The sequence below is a fragment of the Kogia breviceps genome, chromosome 3 (assembly GCF_026419965.1).
Source record: "Kogia breviceps isolate mKogBre1 chromosome 3, mKogBre1 haplotype 1, whole genome shotgun sequence".
Taxonomy (NCBI): domain Eukaryota; kingdom Metazoa; phylum Chordata; class Mammalia; order Artiodactyla; family Physeteridae; genus Kogia; species Kogia breviceps.
Window position 1 is genome coordinate 51,955,323 of NC_081312.1, and position 17,985 is coordinate 51,973,307.

The following is a 17,985-nucleotide window of genomic DNA, read 5'->3' on the forward strand; positions in this document are numbered from 1 at the left end:
TTTAAGATAAGATATATTAATAGAAACAAAAAGAAATATTTCTGATAATAAAAGAGTTAAAAGGGTCACTTCATCAGGAAGACAATAGTTCTAAGTCTGTATACATCAAATAACAGTTTCAAAATATATGAAACTAAATACGACAGAATCAAAAAAGAAATAGATAAATTCAGAACCACAGTTAAAATCTTTACCACTCCTTTCTCAGTAACTGAAATAAATCAGTAGGCATAAAATCATTAAACAGACTTAAAATCAATGAGGATATAAAATATTTGATCAACACTATTCACCAAACTGACCTAACATATGTTATATATATGCTTTATACCCAATAACTGCAGGATATATATTTATCTGAAGTATTCATGTATCATTTACCAAAATGGACAATATACTGGGACACAAAGATGTCTCAATAAATCTCAAAGACTTGAAACATTTAGAGAGTATTCTCTGACCACAGAGGAATAAAATTAGAAATCAACGATAGAAATATCAAAATGTTTGAAATTTAAGCAACATGATTCTAAATAACCCATGTATCAGAGAAGAAATTGAAATGGAAATTAAAAATAATTTGAACCACATGAAATGGAAATTAAAACATGCCATAATTGTGAAATATAATTATACCAGATCTTAAAGTGAAATATAGCTTTAAATGTGTACATTAGAAAAGTATAAAGTTTGGAAAGCAATAGTATAAACTTCCCTATCAAGAAGCTAAATTCTAGCCTCTAGATTTCCTAACTTCAGGTGGTAATACTTCCCAAGTCTTATTATGAAGCCAACATTACTCTTATACCAAATGACAAGAACATGGCAAAGGGAAAAACAAAAAAGAATTACAGATGAAAATTTCTCATGAATCTGGACACAAAGTGGAAAGAAAAAAATAACAATCAAATTTAGTGATATATAAAAGGGAAAATATTAAATAAACAAATTGTGTTAATTCCAGTAATGGAAAGTGGGCTTGACTTTAAAAAAAATCAATGGAATTCATCGCATTAACAAAATAAAGGAGAAAAACTATATGATTATTTTATTAAAACAGAAAAAGCATGATAAAATTCAATAACTATTTATATTAAGACCACAATTTCCCCAGCAAACTAAAAAGAGAAGTTGGCACTGCAAATTAGTGGTGAACAAACTCTCTTTTCAATAGATTGTATATCTATATAATAAAAAGAACATTGATCCCTTACCTTAAACTATACACCAAAGTCAGTTTCAAGAGTATTATATTATCTAAATGTGAGAGGTAAAACAGTAAAGTTTCTAGAAAATAATAAAGGAAAACATCTTTAAAACCTTGGGGGTAGGCTAAGATTTCTTATCAGGTTACAAGAAATAGGAGGGTAGAGTTAGTGGCTTGAAGGGCTTTTGAGCTGCTGGTAATATTTTATTTCATGGTTGGCATGGTGGATACATGAGTTTGCCTATACATTAATTTTAGACTTAGGTTTTGTGTACCTTTCACTATATGTTATATACTGTAATTAAAAACTAGGAGATAAGTTCTTTAATGTTCTAGCTATATGAAAAAAAAACAGATTCTTAACTGAATAATCGTAACCAATAAACACTAATTAATTGATGTGTGTTAATCTAGGCTTGTGAGTCTACAAAAATGACTTGGTTAACATTTTATCAAAAAATTTTAAAAATGGTGATAATCATTGTTAAATGACAAATCTGGGTGAAGCAAACGTGTAGGAGGGTTAAATTATACCTGCTATAATCCCGACAAACAGATTTAATATTGTGCGTTTTAATATTTTTAAAATTACATTTAATATAAATAGAGGGTCTGCACTTGGTTCAAAATATATTCTAAATTAGTCTGAGCAAAGAGTAATATAGGAAGAAAGAAACAGTGTCTTAGATTAGGCTCTCTGGAAGCAGACAATTAGATTACAAGTTTGAAGTACAAGATGCTTATTAAGGATAAACATATGTGAAAAGGCAGGGTGGGGAAGGGAAGAAGCAGTGTTGGGCAGAGGAAAAAAGTGAGGCAAAGGCTTGGCCAACCCAGTGGGGAGTTCTGAGACAAGCACTGCCCATCAGTCATCCCTCTTTGGACAGAAATGTTGGGCCTTTATGACTTTGCCTCCCTCACTCAAAGGATGTGAGCTGCTCTGGGAAGTTCATGGCCTTGGTTAAGGCTCTTCTTTGCACCTGACTCTGATCCTAAAGGAATTAATGGCTGGAGGCTATTTTCTGAACCTCACTCTCCTCACCTAGGCAGCAGGTTGAAGAGTGATCTGAGTAGAACATTTCCATGTCTATGACACATGTGGAAAAATTGGAGCATATTCAGAAAATAGTAACTAGGATAGTGGTTATGTCAAATATTCATGAAACAGTGTTATATATGGAATCTGTCATGTCTATCCCAGAGAAGGGAAAGAATTAGGGGGTATTTTCAAATATCTGAAAAGTTGCAATGTAGATGAAGTTTTAAATGTTATGTATCATAGAAGAAAATTAGGAGGGAAGAGATATGGGGACATATGTATATGTATAACTGATTCGCTTTGTTATAAAGCAGAAACTAACACACCATTGTAAAGCAATTATACTCCAATAAAGATGTCAAAAAAAAGAAGACAATTAGGACCAACTGACAAATTATTTTAAAAGGCACATATGTGTACAATATAGTGAACAATATTAATATTATGATAGATTACTTTTGTGAGATGGTAAGCTCCACTTGAAGGCATCCAGGAAAACCCGGATAACCGCTTCTCTAGAATACTATAGAGATTTAAACAACAAAGAGAAGTCTTGACTACTGACATCATGGCTTATATCAGGTCTAATAGTCCACGATTTTCAGTAGCCACTGGTCAAGAAACTTTAAAATAAAAATGTAAGTAAATCCAGGCTTCCCTGGTGGCGCAGTGGTTGAGAGTCCGCCTGCCGATGCAGGGGACACGGGCTCGTGCCCCGGTCCGGGAAGATCCCACATGCCGCAGAGCGGCTTGGCCCGTGAGCCATGGCCGCTGAGCCTGCGCGTCCGGAGCCTGTGCTCCACAACGGGAGAGGCCGCAACAGTGAGAGGCCCGCGTACCGCAAAAAAAAAAAAAAAAAAAAAAAAAAAAGTAAGTAAATCAGATGTCATGTAAATTGGAGATGACAAGTATAAGAATTATTTTTATTTTGCTAAGTGAAAATATTATTAAAGAGATTACACCCCTAAATTATAGTAAAGTTTATTAATTTCAAGAGAGATCAAAGGAAAGATGGCATTGCTTGGTTAAGATTTTTGAAGTTCTATCAGAACTGGAGAATCTGGAGCAGGAAGGTCAAGCTGACTTCAGATGAAGATAGGAACTATCCATGGGATATATTGTAGAACATCAAGGTGGGGAGAACAGGGAATCATGCAAAAGATGCGATAGAATCAAAAGAAAGTGTCAATCTATTTTTATCTGACGTCATTCCCTGATGATTTTATAAGTGGTAGATGGAGTTGTTCTTTGTCACCTTTAATTATGGCTGCATGTGTACAAAGTACAAGTAACGTTTAATCTAGACAATTCATTGAAAAAAAAACTCAAAGCGTTGTGAACAAACTCGATAGATTAGTCCCATCAAAACAGTAGATTTGGTAGTTTCAGGCTCTGATTTTACTTAAGATGCTGCTATTGTTAATTATTTCATCTGGGTGTGTGGCAAATCTATGTGTTCCAATCTTCAGAGGGTAGGATGGATCCAAATGTCAACTTCATGCAAAAAAAGCACCTATATAGTTTGTCTACTCCTCTGAGCTGCTGATTCCAAAATACTGCATTGCTGTGCTGTATTTTGACATCATGATTCAAATGTTATCTGCCTAGGATGGTATGTTTTAGAACTGAAAGGCTTGGAAACAACTAGTCCTTGCTTCCATGATTATCTCTCTGTCCCACCTTCCAGAGATGAATGGAATAAATATATTTTGCTGCTCTGCTAATATGCAAATTCAAGTGCCCTGCACTGAGTTCTGGAGTGCACATTATTGTAACTGATGGGGAAGTAGAAACTGGTGGAAATGCTGCTCTTGGCCTTGACATAAGAATAGATGATTAAAACAAAATTGCACTTCTCTGGTGCTGTTAAATATTGGCCAGCTGCCCAAATTCAGCAGCACTCATTCTGGTAGGCTTAGCTTCTTCCCCGACACAATACATCACTGAGCACAGACTTCCCCTGCCTGTTACTTCAGATGTGCTAGGATTGATATATTTTTCCCGCCTCATTTCCTGTGAGTACCTAAGGCATTAAAGAAAAGATTAACCTGCAGGTATGATGAACACTGGGGACTCATATTAGATGACACTTCTTGATGCATTACCTTTCAAAGATGGCACACACACAAGCCAGATTGAAATGGAATTTGTGCTACATAAGTAGTTAACCATTTGCTACAGGATTAAAATTTGTGTGAATATGAAGTCACATCATAAACCAAATACAGTTTGTAGATTTTATATTTACTTAATAACCACAGGCATTATAGTCAAAATATATAATGGTAGCAAAGAGTTCCATGGATTGTTCAGGGGGGGAGAAAGATCTATACAAATTCTTGCTTTATGTAGTAGACCAAAAACTGAGAAGTTCTTTTTAAACTAGTTTAAGAAAAATTTCCCTTTTCTCAGCTACACTCTCCAATGGATTAGTAGCTTGGTTGCATTTTTATTCAATTATATATTGCTATATAGTATATATAAATCATTATAATGTAGTGACTGAGACTGCAGATACAGAATTGCCAGAATTGTAATTGAGACTTAGGGCAGATTTCTAAACATCTTTCATGTCTGTGCATCGGTTTCCTCATCTGGTAAAATAAAAACAAACAAAAAAAACTTAGCCACTCTCTCATAGGGTTGCTGTGAGAACTAAATGATTTAATACTTAATAAGCTTTGGTACCTGACACATAGTAGATGTGTGGTCAATATCAGCTACTATGATTAAACAGGATAGACAGTGGACATACTGAATGTTCATGAAACCATGGCATGTATGAAACTGCCCATGTTTATCCTAGAGAAAAGTTGAAGGAGCGGCAATAGTTGTCTTTAAATGTCTGACAAGCTATTAAGTGGTTAAGACTTTAAACTTAACAGAGTGGTCCCTGCTCATCTGCAGTTTTGAGTTTTGCAATTTTAGAAAATATTAAATGCAAAATTCCAGAAACAATTCATATATTTTAAATTTCACTCTGTTCTGAGTAGCCTGATGAAACCTTGTGCTGTCCCAATCTGTCTCACCCAGGGATGTGAATCAACCCTTTGTCCAGCAAATCCCACCTTTAGTCATTGAGTAGCCATTTCCATTATTAGATGACTGTCGTGGTAGCACAGTGTTTGTGTTCAGTAATCCTTATTTTATTTAATAATGGCCCCAAAGTGCTACAGTATTGATACTGGTAATTCAAATACACCAAAGAGAGAAATCACAAAGTACATCCTTTAAGTTGAAAGGTAAAAGATCTTGATTTAATAAGAAAAAAAATTGTATGCTGAGGCTGCTAAGATCTACAGTTAAAAACAAATACTGTCCCTGAAATTGTGAAGGAAAAAAGAAATCTGCACTAGTTTTACTCTTGTACCTCAAACTGCAAAAGTTATGGCCACAGTGCATGATAAGTGCTTAGTTAAAATGGAAAAGGTATTTAATTTGTACAATAAGATATTTTGAGAGAGAGAGGCCACATTCAAATAACTTTTATTACAGTATATTGTTATAATTGTTCTATTTTATTATTAGTTTTTGTTAATCTCTCACTGTGCCTAATTTATAAATTAAACTTTATCATAGGTATGTATGTATAGTAAAAACATATATATATATATATATAGGATTCAGAACTATCTGCAGTTTTAGGCATCCACTGGAGGTCTTGGAACATAAGGATAAAAGGACTACTGTATATGCACAAGAGAGAAAAAATAAAGCCAACAGGCACAAAGTTTATATATATATATAAATTACATATATATAATAAAAACAATCAAAACATATGTATACACACACACACACATCACCTCTCTGATCCCAACCAAAAGTCATGTCCCAAAAAGTCTTGAGATAATATAAATTTGGACATAAATCATTTGGATTGCAGAACTTAATCTGTACTTTTACACACTATATAGTCTATAGAATGGAATCAGATAACGCACAGATCTTGGCCTCTTAAGAGACTCCAAAAATATATATATTCAAGTTTCCTTCCCCCAATTCCATCCTTTCTCAATGAAACAATATAGTTTCTTATAATCTGATGATGAAAGATCAGGAGAGAGAAATAGAAGAAACAAAGAAACAGCCTTTTTCTTTATTACCCCGTTCTTTAATGTTACAAGCAAACCATAGTCAGGCAACTTAACCAAAATTCCTCAGTTCTAAAATTATATACACTTAACAGGAAAAAGAAGTCTTCTGTACTTTTCAGATCTATTGGTGTCTTACTAGGATGGTCTAACAGAGTTCAAGAAACAGTGTTTCAGTTCTGGATGCACATTAGAATCACCTTGAGAAAAATATTGATATCTAGGTTACACCCCCAGGGAGTCTGATTTTATGAATCTGGGGTAGTGATCTGGAATCAGTGTTTTTGAAAGCTCTCCAGGTGATTTGAATATGCAGCCAAGGTTGAGAACAATTGGCGGAGTCTTAAGTGTTCAACAGAGGTATTATAATATGATTAACTAGAAGGAAATAAAACAATGAAAATTATTATGCACGTTTATAACCATTTAAAGCCAGGGTATCTTATAGGAGAAGGATAGTAGGCTGGGGCTCTAATTAAATTCTCAATAAAGTTACAGTTGATATCAGGTTTCTGTGTGACTATCAATACAACACACGTAAAAACAAACCCCAGATGTATCATTGTAGTGTAGCCACTAAAAAAAAAAAAAAAGCACAATCTGGCTCAGAGTAGGAATATAGAGATGGCTAAAACAAGGCCTCTGCTTACAAGGAGCTCAAAGTCGAGTTGACATAAGTTAGCAGTATAGTTTGGGCATAGAGCTAACATTTATTGAGTTCTTATTATATGCTAGATGCTGTTCTAAGCGCATCACATGGATTATCTTCTTCCCATTTTACAGTTGAAGAAATGGAAGAATTTAGAGGCTGAGAAAATCATCCAAGATCATATTGCTGCTAATGGTGGGGTCAGGATTTTACCTCTTGCAATACACCTGGAGAGTTGCACTCTTAACTACCATACACTGCTTTTCAAGCTGAAAACCTCTGAGTCTTTTTCAGTCAATGATCTACTATGTTTTCATGTGAAAATCATACGTACTTATTACAAGAGAAGTGTTCTTTTGAAATCAGAAATTGTTTGATGTCTTGTTAAAAGCAAGATTTGAGATGTGTTGCTTTGCTTTGTTTAGGGTTTTGAACAATCTCCAACAAAAATCAATTAGAGACATTTGATTGCTATCACGGAAAAACAATACTTGATAACTTATAATGTAGATAATTTTATAAAAGTATATAGATGAAATAACTCATAGAACTGAAAGGAAAACTGAAAGAACAAACTTTAGGAAGTTCAGGTACCAAGGCAGTTCTGGCAATAAAGGGAGCAGGGACATGAAGGGTTTTTTCAGGGCCCCGTGATTAGAATAATTTCCTCTCCTTGTGTCACTTTACTAAATATACAAATTTCAGGAAGAGCCTGATTGGCTGAACTTAGGTCCCATACCCACCTCTTGGCCATAAGAGGCTTGGCACCTTGATAATTAATTCCACCAGAACCATTTTAAACAAGAGGAAATAGTTCTCCAAAGAAAATCAAGGTACTGTCACAAAAAACAAACAAGAAAGGATAAGGAAAGCAAGCAAAAGCAACAGCTGTCCAATAAATATCTACTGTTATTGAAATGAAGTGATGCAATGATTTTGAAAATCTTATGAGTCTACACGTTGATCAAAAACTGCCCTTAGAAGGGGAAGGTGGGAGGAAGGCAAAGTGTAATTCATTCACAAGATAGCTACAAGAATGATCACTCTGCATCACTAAGCTTATTCAACCTCCCCTGAATTCTACCTTCCCACCCCCCTACGTATTATGCTTTCAGAATAAGATCAGTCCTTTCCTAGATAATTAAGCCTGGAACTTATGAACCCCAGAAACTGATTTAATGTGAGGTCAGGAAAAGCTCTTTTCTAATTCAGCTAAGTTAAAATTTGAGATTACTCGTCTGTCTTCCCTTAATTAATTCTCTTCTGAAGACTGGATCTCACCCTTGAATTAGAATAAGCATCCGTCCAGGACAGGACGTTTGTGATTAGGCGCAGGCATTCTCTTGCCATCACCACTACACTTACTGTAACATTTTCCTCATCTTATTTCTGTGCTAAAGATGCTTTTGTTGATCATAAGATAAAGTTCAAATTCCTAGTTATAGCCTATTTTTTTCCAGCTGTACATCACTCCAAAACTCAAGGCTTATCTACTGTGTTATACAATTACCTCTGGAGAGTTGGGTGAGTTAAAAGAGAGAAACATAGACATCACGTAAGAAAAACCAACACATAAGGAAGACCGAGATGAAGGGCTGCCTAAAAGCAAAGTGAAATAGGATAAAATGAAGAGGTAGGTTGAGAACCAGGAGAGCTTGTATTGTAGAATAGGACATGGCAAAATGTCTAGCATGAAACAGCTACTTAATATTCAATAACTAAATAGAAAAATATAATCATGAAACAAGGTTTTTTTGTATTTATTCCTTGAATAAAGCTTGAGGATTATTGCTAACCACCCTCTTTAGGAGCATTTAAGAACATCTATGGAAAATGATAAATATAAACATGAAATCACCTAAGTGACATTTTTCAATTATGTTGAAATAGATTCCAACCTGAGACCTGTTCTTTAAATTGTGTGCATTTATTCTAATTAAATCAAGGTAGTGAATACAACATAGTTTGATAATTATATACTTATTTAAGGCCTTACTCATACTTTCTTCTTTCCTAGAAAACTGCTTACAAGTAGAAAATTGCCAATTCATTGAAAGCCTTGACAACACAATCCATCAAGATGGAACTGCTGACTAGATCCTGTATTTAATATTGGGATGGATTCTGACTGGAGTGCTTCATAAATGCATCACTGTTTTCACTTGATGGACAACATAGAATACATTCCAGGACATATATGCAAATGTTCTAAGCATAGATATTACCACAAATAATAAGTGAAAAAGAAAGTTTTAAATTCAATTAGTACTCTCCAAGAAAGAACAGGATGAAATTCATTCAAGACAAACCATTAGGATAATCCTCCCAGATGATATTTTAAAATGTGAGGATTGTGCGATTAACTTTTATAGGCCTAGCTCATTAGGGCTATTTTGTAGACTGTAGGGTATACTATTCATCAATCTGGTCAGTTAGGAGATCAAGGGAAGGGGAGAACAACAGTAAATAAATAATAAACTATTGTTCCATTGAAGTCCTTGGAATATTTACAATTGATTCAGTTCCATAATAAAGGTCAATCTACCTAATATAGTCCATTATATTCCATTTAGAGGCCTTCATTATATAAGACCTTATCCAACATATTTTCTATTTAGCAAAATAATTTTAGTAAAGAATAGGAAAGCATAATACTTTCCTAGCCAACATATATACATTATTTTTAAAATGATATTTTCAGTCATCCATAAATTCACAAATAGTTTTATTGGAATTAGTTCTCAATAAAGGGCACAATTTGTCTTATTTCTAGTATGCTAATTTACCCTATCAAGTGACAGATATATTTTTTCATATGAAACTGAATGAAGGAGCATATGAATTGTGTGTCCAATAACTAGTCATCTAAGAAGCACCTTGATTAATGTTGATGCTTTCACCTCTGCTCTCTTCCATTCATAGTCCATACTTCAGTAATCTAGTCTAATGCCAGAGTCTATTGTGCAGTTCTATCAGATGTATTTTCTGATGGTTGAAGGAGTCTCCTATTCATCTTCTGTTAGAATATCAATTTAGAAATCCAAACATGACCATAGTCTCTGGTCATTCTCAGTAAGGTAGCCATGGGAACCAAGTCCTTCTTCAACAAATGGAGTACGATTCTAGACACTTGGGACTGCTGGTACCAGTTTGTACAGGGCAGGCTATCATACGGGTTGGAGGATGTAGTTATTTCTTCAGAGCTGTCAGTGACAAACAGGAGCCTCTCAGGATGACTCCTGAACTCTTCAATGGGGACCTGAGAGTCAGACCAGTCCCTGGAAAGCAGGCCAGCAAAGGTGGTGTTCAAAATCTCTCCCACTTTATTGGCAGCTGATGTAGAAAACACAGGAGAATACAGGCTGAAAGAATATGAACTTGGCCCAGTGCAGTATGACCTTCATTGCCAAGGTGGTCCTCCCAACCCCTGCCATACCTTCCAAGACTATCATCAGGGGCTGGGCTCCTAACACAAACTTCTATTGGCATCAGATGGCTCTTTTTTCTTTGGTCTTTTAAAAAGAGACCTAGCAAGAGAACTAGAAGATACTTTACATTGTGAAATGTCCTAGGGTAACAGATGAATTACTAGATTGGGCAGAAGAGTTGGAGAAGTATAATGTTGTCTCAGTCCACTTTGAATTCCTACAGTTTTTCCAGTGCTTACATGAGACTCAGGAGGAAAACTTTGCAAGGCAGATTTTGAATCACCTCCTTGAAGCTGATCTTGACATTTATGGGTATCAGCAACTCCAGGTTTCTTCCTTTTGCCTAAAGCACTGTCAAAAGTTAAGCTGAAGCTCTCTGTCAGGGGTCCAATCCTTGAAACAAAATTGACTTCTGACTTGGAAACTCTGGAGACAAGTGTTGTCAATTTTAGGATACATCAGTGGGAGAATATTCTCTCCATGTTTCTCAATGGGAACATGAGAGAGCTGGACCTGATACTTAATACTTAAGCATAATGTATGAAGCAAGCTTAATACTTCATCTATGAAGAAACTGTTATGAGCTGAGAAATCCAAGGTGCAAACTCCAAAAACTGACGTGCAAATCGATATCTTCCGTGAAAATTCTGAAGGAGATTGTCCTTGTGCTTCATGCTAAGCACAAGCTGACCCATCTGGACCTGAGCTCTAAAAACCTAGGAATTACTGTTGCCATGATAATTTTTAGAACTTTGAGCACTCAGCCTGCAAGGTCAAGTATCTTTGGTTGGAATCTTGTAGCTTCACCTCTTGAGTTTGTCATCAGCTCCTTATGGAACTCAGCAAGAACTCAAGTTTGAGCTTCTCAGGCTGGGGGACAATAATCTTTCTAATGTTGACCTGAAAAGACTGTGGGGGCCCATAGAGACGTCCAACTGTCCCCTGAAAGAGCTGTCACTGGAGAAACGCAACCTGTCGGTGGCCAGGTGTCAGGACCTGGCCTTGCTTCTCACCAGCACTAAGGAAATGTCTCACCTGTACCTGGGAATTAATCAGCTCCAAGATGTTGGTGTAAGGCTGCTGTGTGCTTCCCTGACTCACCCCAAGAGTGTCTTAGAGATTGGTGCTCTGGTTCTCCCATCTTGGTGCACCCAGTTGTAGGTATTTGTCAGATGCTCTCCTCCAGAACAAGAGCTTGACACACCTGAATCTGTGGAAGAATAACCTGAGAGATGAGGGAGTGAAGTTTCTCTGTGAGGTCTTGAGTCGTCCAGATTGCAACCTGCAGTACCTGGACTCATCAGATTGTTCTTTCATGGTGGAGGCTGTCGAGAGCTTGCTCACTCCCTCAAGCACAATCGTAATATGAAGATTCTGGATGTTGGGAAAACTGATGTTCAGGATGATGGGGTGAAAGAGCCGTGTAGGGTTCTGAAATGTCCAAATTGTGTGTTGGAGACACTTGGGTTGGAGAAATGCAATTTAACACCTGATTGCTGCCAGCATCTCTCTTCTGTTCTCAGAAGCAGTAAAAGCCTGGTTAATCTGAACCTTTTAGGAAATGACCTGGGGCTGAACACAGTCAACACGCTGTAGACATCCTTGAAAAAAATTGATGTGCAAACTACGGAAACTTGGGCTCGAAAAAGACTTGTACTCTATAGTGAGAGCAGAGTTGGAGAAATTACAGGAGAAGGGGGTCCTTTTTGAGAATCAGGTTTAAGTGGGATTTTGATGACCCTGAAGACAGATGGTGGTGGTAATCCAATGATGAGATGCCACAGCTTTACCATGGAATGTCCGTGGAGTAAAACCATCAGGAAGTTCTGACCATATGTTGCTCAGATTTTACTGTTCATGGGGACAAATGAGCCATTACCTCCAGAATGCTTGTTCACAGTTTACCATAGGCAACATATCAAGTACCCAATCTCCAGAATCCCAATACTATATTTGGCCCAAGATCCTACATTGGCTTTATACCTTAAGATTTTTTGTCTTTGGTGTAATGTTTTAAATTCTTGGGGCTATCAAGAAGATTCACTAAAGCAAAGGACATGAAAAAAAAAAAGCAAGAAAAACACACACAAAATTAACTATAAACCTTCAAATACTATAAACGTATAAAACATGAAAATGGAGATCTCCCATATTATTACCTCTCCCAAAGTAAAACAACTTTTAAATAGTTTGGTAATATCTTACTCTACAACTTTGTGTATGTATATATGTTTGTTTGTATGCCTATGTATATATATGCATATATTTTTATTTTACAAAAATGGGACAAGCAACACATAACCTACTTTTCTACTTGTTTTCTTTTAAATGAATGTTTTTTGATGCTCTCTGTTAGTTCATTAGCATTCTTATGAATGTAATCCAATTTTCTAATGAATACTGTACTAGCAATATGGTAATTTATCTTATAGTATCACCATATTTTATTTTACCAATGATAATTGGTGGAGAAAATTCAAAATCTACTTCTAGATATTTTAAGTTGACAAAGTAAATGTGTCACTCTTTTAATATAAAGATATCTTTATTGACTGTTTTAGTAAAACAGCGATTTGTGTAATTTAACCAGGGTCAGAATAAATTTGTATCAGTCATGCATACTCTCACAACTGATGAAAAATGCTAACAATAATAACAACACATGATAACATGTGATGTTCTTAAGAGACCATTTAGATTACATTAAAAAATGCAGCTCAGATGGATCAAGATACATATCCCAGATCATACAGATTGTGGTTGGCAGAGCCAGCATCAGTACCAGGTCTCCTGAACTTATTGTAATATTTTCTACACATTTTCCTTTGTCTAATGCTCACTAACCTGGAAGAGGCTTCAACCCATCATCCTGGCATCATTAACATTGTGTCTAAACACCCGAGATTACCAGTCTTATCTGTATTTGAATAATTCAGAAAGAAGATAGAAACACTTTGACTGAGTCATGGAGGTAGCATGGTGCTTATCTTTCAGGAATGATTTTTTAGTTTCACAATTTAACATACTGCAAAAGCATGATGCATCTAATGATTTTTTAAAACAGCTTTCTGCTGACAGTATAAACAGAAACAAGTTTATTTTGAGTGAGCAGCTGCTGTTTTTTCATCAAGGAAACGTCACTTGCTGAAATAATGCAGCAGTCTGGCACTGCCGTGAGTGGATAAATATCTATGGGGTTTGTGGGCTGGCGAACATAGGACCATTCTGCTTGTGCAGTATTAACCAATAAACCAAACAGCCTATCTCTATTTTATGAGAATGAAAAGTTTATCCAGTCTGCAAAACAGTTACAGAAATGGGCTGCACAGATTGTCTTCTTTTAATGAATGGATCAACTGCAGATGTCACATTTTTTTTTTGTCACTGTATGTGGAATTTGTAAACTTATTTTCTAAACTCTGAATTAATCAATCCTTTTTTAAAAATTCTCATTTCCCTTTAAATAGATGTTTATTACAAGGAAAAGTTAAGGCAAAGCTATGGAGTTTCATTAAAACAAAACTCCTTTTTGCTCTCCTTAACAATTTATTCAAATATATTTACCTTTTCTCAAAGATTTTAGTGGCCTAAATTTGGTCTGAAAGAAAAAAAAAAATGCTTGGGAAAGGACTATTGGTCGGCAAATGATCTCAAGAAAGTTGTGGATTGACAAAAATGTTGAAATGAGGGATCTTTATCTTTATCTTTTGTAGTGTTTTAGAGCTTTTATCAGTTCCACCTTTATTTTATAGGTTCAGGGAAAGCTGACAAAGTCTCTGGTCTGAGATTTATTATTTATCCTCTTGATTGTACATTTTTGCAGACCTGTAATTACATAACACCATCACTTGGCTGACCTCAAACATTCTGCTCAAGTTAAGTATAACAACTAATCATGTGTTCTATTAAAAAGATTGTTTAAATAGAACTACCATATGACCCAGAAATCCCACTACTGGGCATATACCCTGAGAAAACCACAATTCAAAAAGAGTTGTGTACCACCATGTTCACTGCAGCTCTATTTACAATAGGCAGGACATGGAAGCAACGTAAGTGTCCATTGACAGATGAATGGATAAAGAAGATGTGGCACATATATACAATGGAATATTACTAAGCCATAAAAAGAAATGAAACTGAGTTATTTGTAGTGAGGTGGATAGACCTAGAGTCCGTCATACAGAGTGAAGTAAGTCAGAAAGAGAAAAACAAATACCATATGCTAACACATATATATGGAATCTAAAAAAAAAAAAAAAAGGTCATGAAGAACATAGGAGCAAGATGGGAATAAAGACGCAGACCTACTAGAGCATGGACTTGAGGATGTTGGGAAGGGGAAGGGGAAGCTGGGACAAAGTGAGAGAGTGACATGGACATATATACACTACCAAATGTAAAATAGATAGCTAGTGGGAAGCAGCCGCATAGCATAGGGAGATCAGCTCGGTGCTTTGTGACCACCTCGAGGGGTGGGATAAAGAGGGTGGGAGGGAGGGAGATGCAAGAGGGAAGAGATATGGGCATATATGTATATATATAACTGATTCACTCTGTTATACAGCAGAAACTAACACACCACTGTAAAGCAATTATACTCCAATAAAGATGTTAAAAAAATTTTTTTTAATTGAACTCACAGAAGACTTGCAAAACTAGAACAGAAATTTCCTATGTACTCTTCACCTAGCTTCCTCTTATGTCAACATGTTACCTAATCATAGGATGTTCATCAAAACCAAAGAGTAAAGTTTTACATTAGACTTTATAATTTTTAAAAATGCAATTAATATATTCAAGAATGCTGGTAAATGATAAGCATACAGTACAAGCACCAGAACCTAAGAGGAAAGGTCAAGTATGAAGACTTTCTGAGAAGAGAGAGATTACTTCCAACCAAGAGGAATACTAAAGAGTTCAAGGTTGAGCAGAACTTCCACTGGGACCTGGACAGTTTATAGGATCTGGACATGCAGCAGTGGAGCACAGGGGACACCCTTTAAATTAAAAAAATAATAATAATAATAAAAGGAATGCTATAGAAAGAAATTTAAGAGTAAATAAATTTAAGAGTAAATAAATCTGTGGAAATCTGCATCCTATGACAATTTGGAAACAAACAAGAGAAATCCAGGGCTCTTTTCAATGACTTCTCAATGTAATAATTTTGATGTTATGTCATTAGAGGAACTACAAATATTATATGGAACATACCAAAATTAGTAATTAAAAGAAAATCTTCAAACCTGGATCCCTTAGTAAAGTGTTGAATGTGTTGCTAAATTATATAGTGAATTCTTTCTTGGCCTAATCCCAGGTAATTATAATTCTGCCCTCATATACTGTTTACTTAGTAGGCTAGAACACCTATTAACTTGTATTGATCAAGGTAGTGGCATTAATATACACAGCCAAATTTATTTTCTATGTAACATCTCTTTTCCCCACAGAATATTTTATGATAATTGGGCATGCATCTGAGGAAGCTGCTTCTTTTTTTTTTTTTTTTTTTTTTGCGGTACGCGGGCCTCTCACTGCTGTGGCCTCTCCCGTTGCGGAGCACAGGCTCTGGACGCGCAGGCTCAGCGGCCATGGCTCACGGGCCCAACCTCTCTGCGGCATGTGGGATCTTCACGGACCGGGGCACAAACCCGCGTCCCCTGAATCGGCAGGCGGACTCGCTACCACTGTGCCACCAGGCAAGCCCTGAGGAAGCTGCTTCTTAAGCATACATGATGCAATTGGTGCTATAGGTAGGAAACTGAGTGTGCAAGGCTTGTATATCAGCAAAAGGGACATATATATTCAAGCCATTCAGCCCCACTCGTCACCTTTGAGACCATGCAAATATATATTTTATATTCAGTCCAACATGTTTCATATATCATGCCATTCACAGTCATTTAACTTATTTCTCAGCCATGAGACCATACAACTATATATGTATATACATATAACACATACATATATATGTATATAAATATATTAGAGACTATATGGATATACATGTATATATTATATGCTATATAATAAAATACTTTATCATAAATTATATAAAAGACTATAAGAGATCTGTCTTAAATCTCTTGATCTTAATGTTAGAGATGCCAAGAAATCAAAATCTGCTTATTGTCAATTAACCATAATTGAAAAGGACGAAAGCAGATTTAGCATGTGGCATTAATAAATATGGACAGTGCCCGAATTTTACAGATCAAAAGCATCAATAATTTTCTTTACCTCTCATTGGCTTATTTCTCTGCCTCCTATAAAACCAGGGAAAGACTTGGCAGAAGCCACCAACTCTTTTTATTTTATTTTATTTTATTTATTTTTTGCAGTACGCGGGCCTCTCACTGTTGTGGCCTCTCCCGTTGCGGAGCACAGGCTCCGGACACGCAAGCTCAGCGGCCATGGCTCAGGGGCCCAGCCGCTCCGCGGCACGTGGGATCTTCCCAGACCAGGGCACGAACCCGTGTCCCCTGAATCGGCAGGCAGACTCTCAACCACTGAGCCACCAGGGAAGCCCAGAAACCACCAACTCTTGAGAGGAAAAATTTATTTCCTTCCAGGATTCCTTAACACAGAAATAGGCATATATTTTGTGAATTTCTTTCACAAAAAGATACCTCTATTGTATTGGAAAAAAATGAATTATTCACCATAATTAATTCATTTTATCCCCAAATCACCTAATGACATCTTGATTCAAGTTGTTCATTAATTACACCCAACATTATAATTCTGATTGGTAGTGAGATGGTTCCTCAATAATTCCTGAAAGAGTATTTTACTGGCTTAAGTACTCATGGGCAGAAACAAATACAACTCAGCATGAAATTACGTACTCCTTGTGACTAAATGATAGTGAGGAAAATTACTTCTCTTCCTTATTTACTTTTAATTATTTATGATATCAGGATAAAATTACATAATGGCTTTCAGAATCCATGTTTAATGAACATATCTCATCATCCATAAAGCAATGCACTTCTCAGGGCTCCATGTTATGGAATGTAGTAAGTACAGACAAGGATGAAATGAAAGACTAATCTAACACATGCCTTCCCAGAACAACACAGAAGACAAAAATCAGAGTGGGAAAAGCAGCAAGGAAATCACAAGGAAAAGCACAATTTAACCTTTTTTTTTTTTAAACCAAGAAAAGTTGACCAAATAACTTCAAAAAATTATGGGTAACTAAAAGCTGAATTTAAATTTCCTGAAGGTCAGGATGTACAAATTTATGACTGATGAAAGGAGACAGCAAGTGCCTTACACCTGGATATTTGCAGGCATCTGGAAAGGCTTATCTGTGGAGCAGTTCTTGAGATCCTTTAGCTACCCAAGACTATTTGCTGAATGCACAGTCTTTGTGGAAAACAGATGGAAGAGGTGCTTACTTGTGGATAGTAACATAATTATATTAAATCATAGTGATTTTGCCAGGAGAGGGAAAATGCATAATGCACTTGCTTAAATCTAATTGCTTTTTGCAGAGCCATGAAGATACAAGGCTGTATATGTACACATGCAGAATCTTCCTCCACATCTGGAGCATCAAG

General features: G+C 36.0%; 1 pseudogene; it reads left to right on the plus strand.

Annotated features, from left to right (window-relative positions):
* Positions 1-10,382: 10,382 nt before the first annotated feature.
* Positions 10,383-12,140, plus strand: LOC131752807 (NACHT, LRR and PYD domains-containing protein 13-like; annotated as a pseudogene).
* Positions 12,141-17,985: the final 5,845 nt, after the last annotated feature.